The following is a 19,131-nucleotide window of genomic DNA, read 5'->3' as shown; positions in this document are numbered from 1 at the left end:
TGGGTCAGGTTGCAGGCTCTTAGCTAGGCTTTGTTGAGCCGCCACCGCGCATGCGCACTTGGTGATCGGCGTTCCCAAAGTTCCGTGGCTGCTCACATTCCGTTTCGTGGGTTTTGCTTGGCCTTGAAAGGCAGTGTTTATAAGAGCGAAGGGATAATGGTTTTCGGCTAGAGGAGGTCCTAGTATTAAGGTCCGTTAGAAGTTGTTCTCACGATCAAATACGTCTGTAGTGTTGCTGGTGCTGGAACGTTCTTGTGGTCAGGAAATGTCAAAGGAGAGAGAGAGAGAGAGAGAGAGAGAGAGAGAGAGAGAGAGAGAGAGAGAGAGAGAGAGAGAGACATTATATTGTGGCGGCCTTGCCTTTTCTAAATAGATGATTTTTTTTTTCATTATATAACGAACGCGAACAATTCTTGCTCCAGTGAATTGCTCATAGGAAGAGAAATACAAACATATCTATTTAACATCATAATGTCTATAAATGGCAGAAAATGTTGCTAGGTTTTGTTAGAATAACAAGGTTTATAACGTAAAGTTCGATGATATTCATATATCTGTCTGTTTATTCATATCACCATAGTTACGTAAGGTAATGGACTGAATGTAATAATTATCCATACATTTATAAGATACTACTTCATTATCCAAGGAAAAGAGAGAGAGAGAGAGAGAGAGAGAGAGAGAGAGAGAGAGAGAGAACGAGTAGATTCCTAAGTTTATTTAGATTTCACATCAGTCAGTAAGATGTTTCACGACCGCTAGTATGAAAGTGCAGTGCTAATGTACAGTAATATGATACAACTATCTACTGTTCTTTAAACCTTTCGTAGAAACATTTTTATCGTTCTTTATATTCAAGTTTCTACAAACATTGCAATGAACGAAGATGTCCCTCTGCTAATGTAGAATATCTTATCCTATTTCTTCTGCTACTCGTGCCTATGAAATTCTTTGTAGATTATTTGTATTTAATTTTTCCTTTTGATAAGTTTTAATTAATTCACTATTTCCTAACACTTTGATATCCGGTATTAATGAGGAGCTATTTATGCGGGAGACTTTCCTATCTCTCATAAAAAAGGGGAAAAACCTATCGTGTCCATGGTTTGACCTAATTGCTCTCTGTGTATTCAAGACGGAGACTGCCTATAATTCTTCGTTGATTCTTGTTCTTCGTCAATATTTGCTGTCTCAAAGGCTTGCAGATAGAAACTCTAACAAGGAGAAAATGTAATTTAATCAATTCAACTCCAAACTAATTTTGTTCCCTTCTATCACTTTAAATATATTTTTTCGAGTTGATAAAAAAAATCAGTCGAGCTTCTCTAGAAGAATCCTACCTATTGATATCATTATACTAGAGATTTCTTATCTGAGAAACCCACTACATTTGGATGTTTTTCTTCACCTTTTTCTTAAAAAGGATATTCTGTATCCGATCTTGTTACGAAGTATCCTGTCAACCGATGTCTTCTCATGCAATTTCATACCACAGTTTGCGAAATTCATAATGTTTAATGGGGAAGGCATAAGGCATTAGGATATATCGCTTTAATAGTATCTGAATAAATATTTACCTATTTTTATTTTTTCTTCTAGTCGTTATCGTAAACTTGCGGATTCATTTATCTGTATATGGTTCTATCAATCATAATGTTATATTTTTTATCATCTATATTGTATACCTGCACACTTAAAAAACCGTAATTTTAATCCGAAATTCTCCGCAAAAATATACTATTCACCGTATTTCAATGAAATTCAGGCGACCGTAAAATTTATCCTACTTTGTTAATATCTTTTACGGGTTGGTGACAGTTATAACACCCATTTGCGTCGATATCATCATCATCATCTCCTACGCTTCTTGACCCCCCCAAAAAAGGTCAATATATCAGTTTTTAAAACGATATATCCCTGACATTCCAGGTTTTTTACCGTTTTTCACGGCAAATTTTCGACTGTGATTGCCTTTGAGAGTTTGCTCATTTTTGTTTCCATTTTGAAACACCTTTAATTTCCCAGCTTTTTTTTATTTATTTTTTATTTTTTTATTTATTTATTTATTTTTTTTTGCATGGTCATCAGAAGTGCTTGTTTTTCCATGACTGGTGGTTTCGTCAACATCGTCCTCCGAATTAAAGATTTGTAGATTTTGTTATTGATGAGGTTATATGTGAAATGAATTATGACAACTCCATTTTTTTTCGCATCTATCACTCGCCTACGTTTTCTTGTCTTTCCTTCGTGACCTTGTCCTTTTCCCCTAATACGTTAATTTTTTTCCTATCTACTGGTCACTACATTTCCCAACAAAGTTCAGACTTTATATAAATGCTTCTGTTGAAGAGGTTATGTCTCGTTTCATAGTTTATATATATATATATATATATATGTATATATATATGTATATATATATATGTGTATATATATATGTATATATATATATATATATGTGTGTGTGTATATATATGTATATATATATATATATATATATTATATATATATATATATATTGTGTATATATATATATATTTATATATAGATATATATATGTGTATATATATATATGTATTATATATATATATATATATATATATGTATTTTATATTTTTCCTATTGTCATATATTGAAGTTATCCTCTATTTCTCTATTTTCTTTCCTTGTCGGAGCCTTTGGGTGCCTGGCATCCTGCTTTTCTTATTAGTGGTGTAGCTCGGCTTGTAATAATAATAATACTAATAATAATAATAATAATAATAATAATAATAATAATAATAATAATAATAATAATAATAATAATAATAATAATAATAATAATAGTGATGATGATGATATTAAACAATAATTGAGAATAGTTATTGATAATTAGTGGTAATGCATTCTCGGCAAAATTATTAGTAATCTGCTGTCTAACCTTCTGAAACTCTCCTCATTTTTTTTGCAAGTGCCATCGCATCTAATAGAGAAGTTCGAGTCTATGACAACCAGTTAAGCTTTGCAGGTTGTACCAACGGGAAACTCTTACTTGCAGTAGTAATTTCTTAAAACTTCATGAATGTTGCTATTCCTTTATTACTGCCCTCTCATTACATTTTCACAGTATAAACTTTGTCAACGTGAAAGAAATGTTTAACCTCCTCCAAGGTACATTGTTCTCCCAGTACCCATTCTTTTTTTTCTCTGGTAGCCCTTTCATGGGGTATCACATGAGATAATCTGGTGCCCTTTTGAGATGCGGTGCAGTCCGTGTATTCAAAAATATTTTCACATACATATCTAAATAACTGATATCCGTCCAGAATCTATGTAAAAAAAAGAGATTTGGAGTTCCCATCTACAGAGTTTACTAGAAATAAGTGCTATTTATTATAAGCTAAATTTAAAATTAAATTATTACAGCAGTGTTCAAGTGAAGATGTTACTTGAATTAATTGGTAACCATAATGGTTCTTTTGTATATTCGGTATTATAAACTATGAAAATTTTAATAAGTAATAAATTTACATTGAATTTCACATATGAGTGTTGCTCTCTTTAATGGTCCATATTGATCAGAATTGCTTGTTATGTATGAAGCCATTAGCTCTTCATGCTAGGGTCTTCTGTACGTTTAAAACATGTATACCATAGATTTACAAGATATTCGTGCTGAAATTTTTAATATTAAATGAAAACAAATATTCATAGGTATAATAATAAAGTTTGTATGGAAAAAAATTTTTTAGGTCAATTTAAGAAACTGCTGGAAGCTAACTACAAGTTTAACAATTTATGAGAAATAAATTTGACCTTTCAAGTTGGGCTTGAGTTTTGCTAAATGAATCGGTACATTTACTTTAAATCAATCATTATTTTTTTTTTATATTGATAAGGTTAGCCCAGCCCAGTCCAGCCCAGCCACTTCCTTGATTAAATAATGCCACTAATACTTTCAATTATTTATTTTCCAGAGCAATGAGGGAAGTGAGGAACAAGTTGAAGACTAACTGAATAGATGTATTGTAATGGAAAGTGCACAAGCAAAGTAGAATTATTTGCATTCATGGTAAGTTAGTTGCTGTACACTCGTTCTTACTCTCATACGCCTTAGATATTGTGCATGGTTCACAGTTAAATCATGGGTCTCTGTTATTACACACCTGGAAAGTTTTGCATCCCTCCCATTGAAACTGTGCCTTTACAATTATTGTACAAACTTCATTTCTAAATGACTAACTTCATGAAAGGGGTAGTAATATATGTGTTGAATGTCTGATTGAACCAGCAAAGGTATGATTAGAGATAAACTAGCCTTTCCATACTTTAGGAAGTCCTTTTGTCATGCTTACTAGATGAACTCGTTCTTATTTGCTATAATTGATAACAAAAATATAATTTGGAAGTACTGTAATTGTTACTTCCCTTGAAGTGGTTCTTCTATTCAATAGTTAGCGACTAGTTCTGCAAGGATTCTCAAGCACCTCACAGGGACCTCTTCACTACAGTCTTCCGTTCGTTTTTATGTATTCGCAGTCTCATGATCTTTGCTGCTGGAAATGAACACCTTTTTTTTTTTACCTAAACTAAGTTTTGCCAGCTTATGCCCTTCTGCCATTTGGGATGTCTATAGTAGCCTTTTATTGGTCTCATAAATCATACTCCATTATGATATGTGCATTAACTGTTAATTTATCTCTTATCAAAGCCTCACTTCAGAACTTTAGTCTGCATGACTTAGAATTAGGGCCTTCAAACAAGAAGTTATTCAATGATTTCTTCAGTAGAGATATTTTTGTTTCAAGATAATCAGTATCAAAATGAGCCAAAGAAGACAGTGATACAGGTATATGTAACTCAAAAAAGTCACATACTGTACATACAAGTGCTGCTTTGTATGTTGTTTAAGGTAATGAGGGCTGATGGGGACCTCTGAACTGATTCAATTGTCCAGGAAAATGACGATACTTCAGTTTAATCTATTTGAGAGTTCAAGAGTAAAGTTTATCTTGGCTAATTTTATTTAGAATTTGAGGTGGTGAAGGAAACCTCTTATGTAAACCTACCCACAATACCATCTATCTATCAACCATAGCCCTCCTTCCCCTAATTTTGTGAGGTAGTCAACGTAAAAAAAAAAAAAAAAAATAAGGGGGAGATTTTTCTTCTCATCATTTCTCTTTGCCTGATGAAATACTCAGCCGAGTTTGGTTGGTACTGCTAGGGTGCCACAGCCCACCATCCCCTGTTTTCCATCACAGATGAAGTTTCATATGCTGACTCCCTTACTGCCTCTATTTCAGAGGTCAGCAAGATGACCCAAGGTAGCAGCAGGGCTTATTGGAATTTCATCACACTAGCTCAGCATTCCTTTATATTTCTAGTACACTTTCGCCTCTCTCGCATCTATCTACCTGTCACCTAGGGCTTTGTTTACTCCATCCATCCACCCAAAACCTTGGCCTTCCTCTTGCACTTCCATTAACTATTGCATTCATCACCTTCTTCAGCAGACAACCATTTTCCATTCTCTCTACAAGGTCAAACCACTGAAACACATTCATATCCACTCTAGTTGTTAATTAATTTCTCACACCCATTCTCATCCTCACTACTTCGTTCCTAACCCTATCCAATCAAGGTATACCAGCCATACTCCTCAGACATTTCATCTCAAACACATACAATTTCTTCTCTCCGTCACTTTGATTTCCCACAACTGTGTCATCTGCAAACCACAACTGATTCACCTCCCTCTCATGATCACTCTCATCTATTAGTTCCAGTCTTTAACCAAGCACTCGAACATTCACCTCTTACAGCTTCATCTACCAGCAAATTGAACAATCATTGCAACATCAAACATCCCTGTCTCAGCCCCAATTTCATTGCAAACCACTCGCTTACTTTATTTCCTATCATAACACACGTTTGTTCCGTCACTACCCTGTAATAAAAAAACCCTTTTGCTTTTTATTAGGGAGTCTACTTTTGGCAAAACTGGAAGACTCTGCAAAGCTGGAAGACTAGCCATAAGACTCTTAGCGAGGTGCAACTACCCCACCACAATTTAGCAGGGGGTTAGGGGGTAATATCAGCTATGCCGCTCTCACACACCTATGTTCTGTTGTCACTTTTGCTTTTGGATCTGTGGAGATCGGACATTGTCTCTCTCTCCAGCTTTACATTACTGACTGGCCATTTGATAATCAATTTGCTTTCTTTTATTTTTCTTTGCGGCCAGCATGCCAACTTGTCTTGAACCTAAAGGGTGCGGTTGCAGTACCTTCATGTCTTTGGTCAACACAGACCCTCATTCCCTTTGCCAGGCCTGTAGAGGACGACCTTGTACTCGGGTAGATACTTGCCCTGAAGGCCGGGAGTAGTCATCCTCCTAGTGGGAGAGTTTAGATAGAAGGCAAAAGAAGATGTTGAAGAGGGATTCGTCACCTTCAGGGTTTTCCTCGAAGATGAAGAAGCCCTGACTTCCTTCTTCTGCCTCTTGACCACATTCTGAAGCTTCTTCTCAATTGGTCTCCTCAGGCAGATGATTGAGCAGAAGCGGTGACCCATTAACACCTGGACAACCCTTAGGGGAGGACTCTGCCACTTCCCCTAGTGAAGCACGGCAGCCCTCCACTATGGGGGATTCTTTTTTTAGTTGATAATGTTCTCCAGCTATAGCCTTCCTTGGGACTCGCAGGGCCACCGTCCAAGGAGGGTCTTCTTGAGCTTTGCCGTTGGGGCCCCAGAGGAAATGCACACCGGCTTCCTCAGAGGTGGATTTTGTTCCTCATCCTAGGGACTCTGCAGGTCTAGCAAAGGAGGAGTCTCTAGTGCCCTTTCCTGCTGCAGCACCTACAGCGTCTCCATCTTCAAGGGACCCGCCGGCGGCCTCCCCACCTCAGTGTGCTGACGGCGGCGAACTCACTCCCTCTGAGTTTGCTCAGCCTGCTGAGGGAGTGGAAAGTCTGAGGCTTGTTCTTGCACCTCTCGGGGGACACCTTTCCTGTTCGCGGGTTCAGTCTTCTACCGATTGGTCTCTGCCAGGCTCTAGTCCCTAAGAGCATGATGATGAAGTAGCGATTGTCAACCTTCACTCGTCTGACCAGTTCATCTCGCCGAGCACTCTCGTCGCACCAGCCTCAACTCACCTAGATCCTCCTGTGGTCTTGCCCAGGAGCACGTCACGTGACCAGCCTATCCGCCATCATGAGGTTTCTGAAGATGACGACCAACACGAGCCTTTGCCAGCTTGCAATACCGACAGCAGATCAGCAGAGACTTTGTTGAGACAGCGCAGTCTTCCCTCTCGTGACCGAGAGCCTTTGCATCACTACTCATCAGCTCACTGTCAGTCTCCTGTGCGCTGCTGCTATCCTGCGTACCATCGTTCTCCTGCACGCCACCACTTTCCAGTGCGCAAACACTCCAGTGCACCAACACCCCACCACTTTCCAGTGCGCAAACACTCCAGTGCACCAACACCCCAGCGCATCACTGTTCTCCTGTGTGCCACCACGCCACAGCACAGAATGATACGTCCTCTCGCAAACATGTTTCAGCTCCTCATGGCACCTATGCGCGTGACCACACTTCAGCGTGCAATGGTGTTTCCTCACACGACGGCACTTCTGCATCTGACGGGGCTTCTGCACATGATGGCACTTCAGCACGCGCTTTGCGCAATGGCGCCCGACGAGGTAGCAGCAGGCAACAGTCTACCTGCTTGGGACCATGCACTCTCTTCGTAGGACCAGGCAACAGCTACAGATCTTCCTACTGCGTGTACGCACAGCACAGTACACAAAGACACTCGACCTCTGACTCGCCAGGACAAGCAAGAACATTAGCCCGGAACGGCAACAGCAGGTTGCCCGTTGTCTCCCTCCCGTTCCTCCAAGCTGCAACAAGATAGCATGCCTACAGGTAAGGAATGAGAGGCCCTGCAAGGGACACTAATGATCTCTTTCAACAAAGACATGCCCTAGTTCCAGGACTTGGTCAGGGCTGTCCAACAAGCAGTTGTAGGAACCTTATTGACTCCGGCAATTCCAGTAGCAGTAGTCTCCATTAGCATGCCCAGGATCCCATTTGAGGCTTCAAGAGCCTCTAGATTCACCTCTCCACCTTCTGACTGGAGGTGCAGAGCTTTGGTATTAGCACCTCTACAGGAGTGATGAGCACCTATGAGGTTATCTCGCATACGTGCAAAGGTACATAATCCTCCAACAGGTCCAACGTTGCAGCAGGATTACTCAAAGCTGAGGTTAACACCGGTGATTCCGACGAAGAAGAGACAACAGACACAACCAATGCCTCCCTCAGGGGACACTCCATCCTTGGACCAGTAGGGGCTCGAAGCCCATCGAGATAACTCCATCCATGTAGACCAGTCTTTGCACGCTTCTCCTCTCAAGGACGCCACCAGCCTCCAAGGGCAAAGGAGACTTCAAAGCCTTCTTTGATCTCCGAGTTTCTGTCATGACCAAAGGAAATAAAGACGGTTCCCAAGAACTGGGTCTCGCAAATAATTCCAGTCCCAGAGAGATCCAAGGTCCATTACACTCCGCAGCAGCAGCAGAGACCACGGAGTTCCCCTCGTCATCCAGGGATTCAGCAAGGTGCCGAGACAGACACGACGACCTACCCTGGTCTCTTATGGGTGCAAGCTCATGGGTGGAAGAACAACTAGAGGACAGTAATCCAGATGATATGATTCCGAAACCAATGAGCGTGAGACTGTCGGCATCTGAGCAGAAGGAGACCGACCATGCCTTTTTGCAAGTCCTTGCCTGCATGAGAGCCATCAACAGCCTAGATGAACCTGCAGCAGTTCCTCCTGGGGGCAAGGACACAGTTCTGGACCAACTGTATTGCACCCAGAAACTTCCTAAGAACAGCGCTGCTCTCCCTTGGTCAAGGGGGTTGAAGGGCGTCGGGAAGAAGACCTTCGTTCAGATGGCTGGGACTTGGCAGTCACTTCAATCTAACGACTCATCGAAGCGCCTTCCGCCTCCTCTGGCCCAGCAGAGGTATGATGAAATCATAGCTGAGGACCTTGTAGCTCTTCCTTTCGACCTATTGGTCCTCTTCTCTTATTGTAACGCCCTAAACATGGAGAGGGTTGTGAAGTATGCCATGCAGGCTACATTGTGGCTGGATCTGTTGTTAGGATCCGTTGGCTGTCTATTTAGGACGGAAGACTGGTCGCGCGATGAGCTCAGGGAGTCAATGTTTGCCTTCTTCCATTCGGGGATGAGGACCAAGTTTTTAGCCCAACAGGGTGTGAACTTGTGGGCCAATATCGTCCTGAAACGGAGGGACGCAGGCATTGAGAGATTTCACTGCCAGGTTCTGAAGATGGAGGTTACGAGGTTGAGAACCACTCCTATGGAAGGTCCAACGCTCTTCAACACGGAGGACGTTGACAGGGCTGCAGAAATTTGGAGGAAATCCAATCAAGGCTCGCTGCTTCAGGGAACCATGACGTTGAGGCCGTACATAGCTCCTTCTCCAGCACACAAACCTCCACCAACAAGGGCACAAGGGAGCAGTAAGAGTTTCGCAACTCCCAAATCGTCTGCCAAAGACCCCTTTCTCGCGCCAAAGAACGTTCAAAGGGAGGTAAGTCATGCAAGAGCAGGAAAGGAAGTGGATCTAACACCTGAGGTTATCCCCGGTAGATGGGTAGCAAACGACAACCTCCTCTCAGAATTGATGCTCTTCACAGATGCATCAAAGAAAGGGTGGGGGCCCCACTTGCTGCATAACCTTTAGGCTATGGTCAGAGTCCGAAAGTATGAGTCATATAAACATCCTGGAAATAAGGGCAGCCTTTCTAGCCCTACAACAATTCTCTCAGCTCCTGACAAGTCACTCTGTAGTGTTGATAAGCAACACCACAGTAGTGGCATATATTGACAAGCAAGGTGGTACCTTTTATTAGCACCTTTTCCATCTAGCAGTAGAGATGCTACAATGAGTGGAAGACAACTCGATGTCCCTATTGTCTCACACCATTCCAGGCAAGAGGAATGCGCTCGCAGACAACCTGAGCAGAGCGACTCGGATAGTGGGCAGCGAGTGGTCTTTGAATCATCTAGTAGCTAACAAAGTCATGACTTTGTGGGAATCTCCGCCAGTGGACCTGTTCTCGACATCTCTGAATACCAAGCTCCTGCTATGCTACTCCCCGGTACCAGCCTTCAAACTCTCTGGCAGGACGCGTTCCTACAGCATTGGAACAACATCGCCGTCTATGCGTTTCCTCCATTCTGCCTGATGAGAAGGGTTCTCAACAATGTATGAACATCCACCAACCTTGTAATGACCCTCGTCGCTTCGCTATGGCACCATGTAGAATGGTTGCCAGACCTCCTTCACCTATTAACAGAAGTCCTGAGAGAACTCCCTCCATGTCATGATCTACTCAAGCAGCAACCTGCAGAGATTTACCACAAAGCCACAGAGTCCCTATGTCTTCATGCATGGAGGTTATTGAGAAAGATGCCCGGATACCTCCGAAAACCTCCTTCACCTATTAACGGAAGTCCCAAGAGAACTCCCTCCATATCATGATCTACTCAAGCGGCAACATGCAGAGATTTACCACAAAGCCACAGAGTCCCTATGTCTTCATGCATGGAGGTTATTGAGAAAGATGCCCGGATACCTCCGAAAATCGTCAGCTGCAGTGTACCAGGCAAAGTGGTCAGTCTTTTGTGGTTGGTGCTGTAGAATGGATATCTGTCATCTTGATTCCATTATTCCAGTGATAGCAGATTTCCTTGTACTGTATACGGAGGAAAACTCCACTCAGTGTCGGCAGTGAAAAGCTATCGCTTGGCCTTGAGCCTTGCCTTCAGACTGAAAAGAGTTAATATTTCCTCATCATGGGAGTTGTCTCTTCTTATACAGAGTTTTGAGCTTTCCTGTCCTCAGTCGAAAGTTAGACCACCTCCATGGAATATGTGTTTTACGAACACTTAAAGGAGCTCTCTACGAACCATTGCGCCAGGTTTCAGATCTTCACCTGACACTGAAAACAGTCTTCCTACTCACACTGGGCCATTCAAGATGATAGCGACAGGTAATTCTCAACTTCGTCCCTAAGTTTATCGCCAAGACTCTAAATATGGGCGTAGCAGATCCTAGATTCGAACTATTCCGGATTGAGAATCTCCATCAAGTAACCGACGACCACTACCTGCACAACATACCCCCAGGAACATGAAGACATTCTCCATCAGACCTGGGGTGGCTGCACAACAAGTGATTTAAACACTTCAACTTCCTTAATTGACAAGTAGCAGATGGCGGAGGGTAGAGGTAACCCTGGATAAGTCTGGGACGAATTGTAAGAATGACTTGCTCTTTCTTTCCTTCATCTTCCCCTATCTTGGTGAATAGCAGCTTAGGTATTCTGCAAGCTGGTTTTCCCTTGTGTAACCTGATACAGTACAGTATGTACATATATATTTATTGTCCCCATATCACCCTGACAAGGTGGATGTTGAGTAATGTCTATGGTTTGGTTAAGTAAGTCTAGGTACTACTAAGAATTCTTACCTAGACCAGTCACATTTCTAGTATCACACAATCCCATGGATTGCTCAGGCTGCTGAAGAACGCGGATGCAAGTAGAATTAGCGTGGGTGTCGGGCATTTCCTCTATTAGCATGTGTAGCACAGAGGAACGCCTTGGGCCAAAGATCAGCTAATTGGTTAGGACTTTCACCCACCTAAGGATGAGTCTTCCCTAATAAAGAGCAAAACAGTTTGTATTAGTGACGGAACAAATGACAAATTTAAGAATAATTTGTAGTTTCCTAATGATACAGACCTTGAGCTCTTTATACATATTTGTCTCGCCATCACCTATCCCCTGTAAGTCAAAAGTGACAAGAGAACACTGGTGTGTGTGTGTGTGAGCGAGGTAGCCGGTACTATCCCTTATTCCCCTGCTAACTAGTGGTGGAGTAGTTACACTTCGCTAAAAGTCTCGTGGCTAGTCTTTTAGTTTTGCCGGACGTATATTTCCTAATAAAGACCACAATGTTTGTACCATTAGAAAAACACAAATTATTCTTAAATGTATAAACTCATCACCGATTGCAGCAACGTTCCACCAATTCCATATCAACTCTATCATAAAAGCTTTCTCCAGATCCATAAATGCAAAATATACCTCCTTACCTTTTGCTAAATATATCTTACATAATGTATCTGCCTAACTAAAAATCTGATCCATACATCCCCTACCTCTTTTAAAGCCACCCTGCACTTCTAAGATTGCATCCTCGGCTCTATCCTTAATCCTATTAATTAACACACCACCATACACTTTTACAACCACACTCAACAAACTAATACCCCCTAGAATTATAGCACTCGCATATACTGTACTGTATATTAAACAACCTCACCAACCATTCCTGCTAACAGTAAAACAGCTTCCTTAATTACCCAACAGTGGCAGGCCAGGATAGTCATATCGCAACCCTTGTGTGTTGGCCGTATTATTTTTCTAACCTTTGTTTTTGGGAAGCCAATTGGACTTGGAAGTCGTTTCATTTGACAGATTAAGGATACAGTCACAACTAACCTCAAAACGATAAACAAACTAAATAGTCATATGGTTAGTACTAGCAGTGCACGTCTCATGGCAAATGATAAGTACAGTATTAGTAAATGGTTATTGGAGCATTCTTTTGGACCCTAGTTGCATTGATTTATTAGTCTTTTCTTTTACTGATGTTTCTACTTTCTTCCAGCTTGCTATCCAAATTTTAAATATAAAACTTACCCGCTGGTTATATAAGAGCTGAAGTCTCCTGACGCCGTGGCAGAAATTCAAAATCTCGCACTAACGTAGATATGGCAGGTGTACAACCACGCCCTAGCGGTACCACAGGTGGAACTACACCCAGCCACTTCAGTTCTTCTTCTGCCGCCATAGCTGGCTGTCAAATTGAAGTTCGCTCTCGCTGTCTTACTCTGTTGGGAAGTTGTTTGGTGATGTACTGTACAACGTTTTCTTTGAGTTTGAACTATCGTTAATCATTTTCTCTTTCATTTAATCTTGAAATCCTTTTTTTTGTGGTTATATTTATTAATATTTCCTTTGTTTTTTGGTTGTCGGTCTTTCTCTTTACCATTCAAAATGGCCGACCCCTCCCCTACTATTCGTAAGTGTGTTAGTGAAGGGTGTCGTACTCGACTCCCTAAAGGGTCTGTTGATCCACATGATATTTGTGTTTAATGTAGGGGAAAATGTAACGAATGTTTTTCATTAACGGATGATGAATGGGTAACATACGAGCGTTATGTTAGGAGACTTGAGAGGGATAGAGTTAGGCGTAGTTCTTCACGATCTGTTGAGGTAGCCTTACCTAATGTTAATATTCCTAATCCTATTCATTCCACCGTAGTGGTAGATCAGGAACCATCTAGGAAAGACATGTTTACCGCGATTCTGGCTCTCGGCTGATAGAAATAAAATTTTTTCTGAATTAAATGTCCTGAAAAATCGTGAAACTGTCGGAACTCTGGAAAGTGTTTCTAATGTGTTCAGTGTTGTGTAGGGCGCGTCTGCACGATCTTGTCGTTCACCTAGCCTAAGACCTCTTTCGAGCTCTCGAACCCATGGGAGAAATAAAGTCGATCGGCTAAAGGGAACGAGAAGCGTCATCAATCATGCAGACGTTCCCTCGAACGTTCCTGTTGCCGTATCACAGGTCGTTCACCCTCATCGTAGGAAAGGTGAGGTTGGTACGTTATCCCCGTCCTCCGATGAAGGTTCGGGTAGTGAGATGTGGCGGCGAGAGTCCAGACCGCTTAAGAGATCGCACAGCGTCCGGAATCGCCTGCACGTCCAGGCTGTAGTACGTGGGATTCCCCTGAGCGTTTCCGTTCTCCCGTCACTTTTACTCCTGCGAAGCGTCCAGATCACGGTATTCGAGTAGAGAAAATACTTTCCAACTCTGAATTTGTTTCTATGGCCGATGTTACGATTCATGCGCCACCTCTCCCCTTAGACTGGCTTTCGTCACCCGAAAAGCGTGGTGATGATGATTCTGTTTTAACTGAAGATCCTAAGTGGTCTATGCTTTTATCTATGAAAAAACAGCTCTCGTCATTCATGGATTCTTATCAACCGGGTGTTGGCAGTACGATTGGGCGTCAGACGTCAGACCAGTTGTCGCACAGGCGGCCGGTGGTCTCTAGTGCTGACGAGTTATCGCACAGGCGATCTCTCATTCGTAGTGCTCGACACCAGGTTGATATAGATGAGTCACGTCAGAGAGTTCTTGCTAATCAAATTTCGACTTCCGTACGTGAGAAAGAACACCGACGTCGACAATTGGACGCAATGCGTCGCCATGAAGATTCTCTGCAGCCAACTTTTGACGTCAGAGATCGTCCGCGTCAACAGTTAGCGGACGCTACGCATCCTCGCGTCGACTCTCGGCAGTTGACGTCTGATTCCAAACGTCGGTCGGTACAACAGCTAGCAGATTCTAAGCGTTCTCGGGAAGACGCGACAGTTGGCTTTTGACGGTGAGTGTCGACCCATCCAGGTCTCTCATCAGTCAACTTCGACCTCCTTCTCTTCAGTTGGATGAAGTTATTGACTCTGACAGGCGGTCTCATTCAGACGTTAATCCTTCAGTTCAGGCTGCAGCAGTTGCTGCACTGCCAGAAGACGAACTTGAAGAGAAGTCTGACGTGGACGAGCCTTTAGAGGAGGTTTCTGAGAATGAGGAAGAGAAACATTATCAACATGCTGTTGCCCTTCGGAAATTTATGTTGATTCTTACAGAAGTTTTTCCTGATCATTTTACCCCTGTGGCCCCTCGTTCTCCCCCATCGGAGTTTATCTTAGGTAAAACAACCAAAGTGCCGGTTTATACTAAGATGGTCCTTTCACGGTCTTCTAAACGGGCCTTGAAGTTAATGGGTTCCTGGATGGACTCTAAGAGAACTCTTGGCAAATCAGCCTTTGCTTTTCCTCCTGCAAGATTAGCCTCTAAATCTCGTGTGTGGTACGAGACTGGTGAAGTGCTGTGCTTGGGATTTCCCTCCTCTACCCAGGGGGATTTCTCAAGTTTGGTAGATTCGTCTCGTCGTCTAGCCTTAAGGAAAACAAAGGTTTGGTGGTCAATGACGGAGTTCGATCATTTACTTAAGGGTCTGTTCAGGGCCTTCAAAGTACTTAATTACCTAGACTGGTCTTTGGGAGCTTTGAGTAAGAGGGTCTCAGATATGAAGGACACAGACACTAGTGGCCTTGTTCATTTGATGTCCTGCTTGGACAAAGGTGTGAGGGATGGCTCGAATGAGTTAGCTGCCTTGTTCACAGCTGGAATCCTCAAGAAAAGGGCCATGATGTGCTCTTTTCTTTCAGCAGGAGTTTCTCCCTACCAGAAAACGGAGTTACTATTTGCTCCTTTGTCTACCACCTTATTTCCACAAGAGTTGGTGGGGGAAGTGTCCACTGCTCTCACTCAGAAGGCCACGCATGATTTGGTGACCAATGCGGCGAGGAAAGTTTTGCCTTCAACTTTTGCTTCGCGTAAGCCTAAGGAAGTCTCTACTGGTGTTCGACCTTCTCAGCCCTTTCGTGGGAAACCCTCCGGAAGGGGCTCTTTCAAACCAGACGGAAGGAAACCTAGGAGCAGAGGAAACAAAACCGGCCGAGGTAGAGTCTGACTGCCCTATCCTTCAGACAGCAGTGGGTGCCAGGTTGATTTACTTCTGGAAGACCTGGGAGAAGAATGGAGCGGATCCCTGGTACGTCCTAGTGTTAAAGGAGGGTTACAAGATCCCCTTTCTAGCTATTCCTCCTTTAGTCTCAGATCCAGTGGATCTTTCGCCCAAATACAGAGAGGGTCCGAAGAAGCAAGCCATGCGTCTCCAGATGCTTCTTTTACTAGAAAAGCAAGTAATAGAGGAAGTCCAGGATGTAACATCTCCGGGGTTTTACAACCACCTTTTCTTAGTCCCCAAGACTTCCGGGGAGTGGAGGCCGGTTCTGGACGTAAGTGTTCTGAATGGCTACGTCCAGAATTCGACGTTTATGATGGAAACTCAGAAGACAGTTCTGGCAGCAGTGAGGAAAGACGATTGGATGGTCTCAATAGACCTCCAAGACGCCTTTTTCCATATTCCAATTCATCCTTAGCTGCAGACGTTATCTGAGATTCATGGACGGAAACAAGGTCTTCCAATTCAGGGCTCTTTGTTTCGGACTATGCACGGCTCCTCTATTATTTACCAAGATCATGCTGAATGTAGCGAGCATGCTGCATTCGAGGGGAATCAGGGTCTCTCTGTACCTGGACGATTGGCTGATAAGAGCCTCCTCAGCTGATTGCTGTTTGAAGGACCTGAAAATAACTCTGGACTTAACCAGGGAACTGGGCCTCCTGGTGAGCTCGAAAAAATCGCAACTGACTCCATCCCAGGAGATTCTTTATTTGGGGATGGAGATTCATAGTCGGATTTTTCAGGCTTTTCCGTCGCCTGTAAGAATACAGTCAGCTCTCCAAAAAGTCCAAACTTTCCTGAAGAAGGAACTCTGTTCCATAAGAGATTGGATGAGCCTTCTGGGCACTCTCTCATCACTAGAGAAGTTCGTAACTCTGGGGAGGTTGCATTTGCATCCCCTTCAGTTTCATCTCAATCGCCATTGGAAAAAAGGGGACAGCCTAGACAGGGATTGCGTTCCCATCACGACCTCCATCAAATCTCATCTTCAATGGTGGGACAACGAGCACAGACTGAAGGAAGGGTTGTCGTTATATCAGAAAAGCCCAGACCTCGTGTTGTGTTCCGACGCCTCAAACTCGGGGTGGGGAGCTACTTTGGGGAAGGAGGAGCTTTCGGGGGCTTGGACAGTGGAGCAAACAACTCTCCACATCAACCAAAAGGAGCTTTTGGCAATTCATCTGGCCCTCAAAGGCTTCGAGAAGCAGATCAGAGGCAAGGTAGTACAAATCAATGCGGACAGCTCTACAGCTCTTGCTTATATTACAAAACAAGGCGGGACCCACTCTTGGACTTTGTACGAGATAGCAAAACCTCTTCTCATTTGGGCAGAGGAAAGGAAAGTGACACTTTTGACTCGGTTTATTCAAGGGGTCAACAATGTGAGTGCAAACAGACTTGGCAGGAGGGGTCAAGTTCTCCCCACAGAATGGATTTTACACCGAGACGTCTGCAAAAGTCTGTGGCGTTTATGGGGTCGTCCTCTCATGAATCTCTTTGCAACCGCAAAGACGAAGAGACTGGAGTGTTACTGCTCTCCGGTACCAGATCCCGAAGCCATTCACATAGACGCCTTTCTGATGAACTGGTCTCACATGGAGGTTTATGCTTTCCCCCCATTCAAGATCCTTTACCAAGTGATACAGAAGTTCGTATCCCACGAAGAAACCAGGATGACTCTAATAGCCCCGTTCTGGCCGTCAAGAAGCTGGTTTCCAGAGGTACTGTAATGGATGGTAGATTTTCCGAGAAGCCTTCCCTTAAGACCAGATCTTCTCAGACAACCTCACTTGGCCCGAAACAATCTAAACCTCCGAGCGCTACGTCTGACTGTCTTCAGACTATCGAAAAACTCGCTAGAGCTAGAGGATTTTCGAAGAAGGCAGCCAAGGCTATTGCGAGGGCAAGGAGGTCTTCCACCATCAAGGTGTATCAGTCCATGTGGGAGTTGTTCAGAGTGGTGTAGGGCTAACGCGATTTCTTCATCCAGTACATCTCTAACCCAGATAGCGGATTTTTTCATTGACCTTAAGAATAAACATAACTTCTCGTCATCTACAATTAAAGGTTACAGGAGTATGTTGGCTATGGTTTTTAGACACAGGAACTTAGACCTCTCCAATAATAAGGATCTACAGGACTTGCTTAGGTCTTTTGATACCACCAAGAAAATTCAATCAGCTCCCCTTGCCTGGAATTTGGATGTGGTGCTTAAATTTCTCATGAGTGACAGGTTTGAGCCTTTGCACTCAGCTTCTTTTAAGGATTTAACCTTGAAAACTTTGTTTCTGGTTAGCCTAGCCACTGCAAAAAGAGTAAGTGAAGTACAGTACACGCTTTTAGCAGGAACATTGGTTTTCGGGATGGAAAAGCCATTTGTTTTTTACAACTGGGGTTTTTGGCTAAGAATGAAAATCCTACTCGGCCATGGCCCAAATCCTTCGAGATCCCTAACCTTTATGATGTGGTGGGAGATGAGTTGGAGAGGGTGCTCTGTCCAGTAAGAGCATTATGGCTGTATGTGGACAGAACGAAGAATCTGAGAGGCGACTCAGACGCTTTGTGGTGTGCAGTCCGAAATCCTTCACTGCCCATGTCAAAGAATGCCTTGTCTTTCTTCATAAGACTGTTAATTCGAGAGGCTCACGCTCAGTGTGATGAAGCGGATCAGAGGCTTCTCAAAGTAAAGACACATGAAGTCAGAGCGGTAGCGATTTAAGTAGCTTTTAAAAAGAATCGTTCTCTACAAAGTTTGATGGATACGACCTTTTGGAGGAGTAAGTCAGTTTTCGCATCACATTATTTGAAACATGTTCAAACGCTTTATGAGGACTGTTATACTTTGGGTCCTTTCGTAGCAGCGAATGCGATAGTAGGTGAATGATCTACCACTACGTTCCCTTTTCCTAATACCCTCTTTTCTATCTCTTGGAACTTGTAAGTTATGGTTGTTTGTGGAGGCTGGTCGTCAGCCTTCCGCAATCTTTGGTTTGGTCAGGTGGTCAATTTGTTCCTAGAGTGCGCCCGGAACAAGGAGACTTCAGCTCTTATATAACCAGCGGGTAAGTATATTCAAAAATTTATTTTATTATGAAAATATAATTTTTCAATCAATACTTCACATTGCAGCCATTGTATTTTTCCTCCAGTTTCACTTTCAGATCATTTTGCTTCATCTCATTTACATTACAGTACTTTCGTCTCTACCTTGCGATCTAACCCCACTGATTTGCTCTCGTAAATCAGATGTACACTAATTATAAAGATAATTTGAGTTTTAAGATGAATTGTTTTTGCTATCTAATATCCCTGTATAATCCAGTTGCTCCGCCACTATATACAAACTCTTACACTCGCACTCTTTACAGTGGGGATTTATTT

The sequence above is a fragment of the Palaemon carinicauda genome, chromosome 33, assembly GCF_036898095.1.
Source record: "Palaemon carinicauda isolate YSFRI2023 chromosome 33, ASM3689809v2, whole genome shotgun sequence".
In the NCBI taxonomy this organism is placed as follows: Eukaryota; Metazoa; Arthropoda; class Malacostraca; order Decapoda; family Palaemonidae; genus Palaemon; species Palaemon carinicauda.
Note: the sequence above shows the minus strand (reverse complement) of the source record.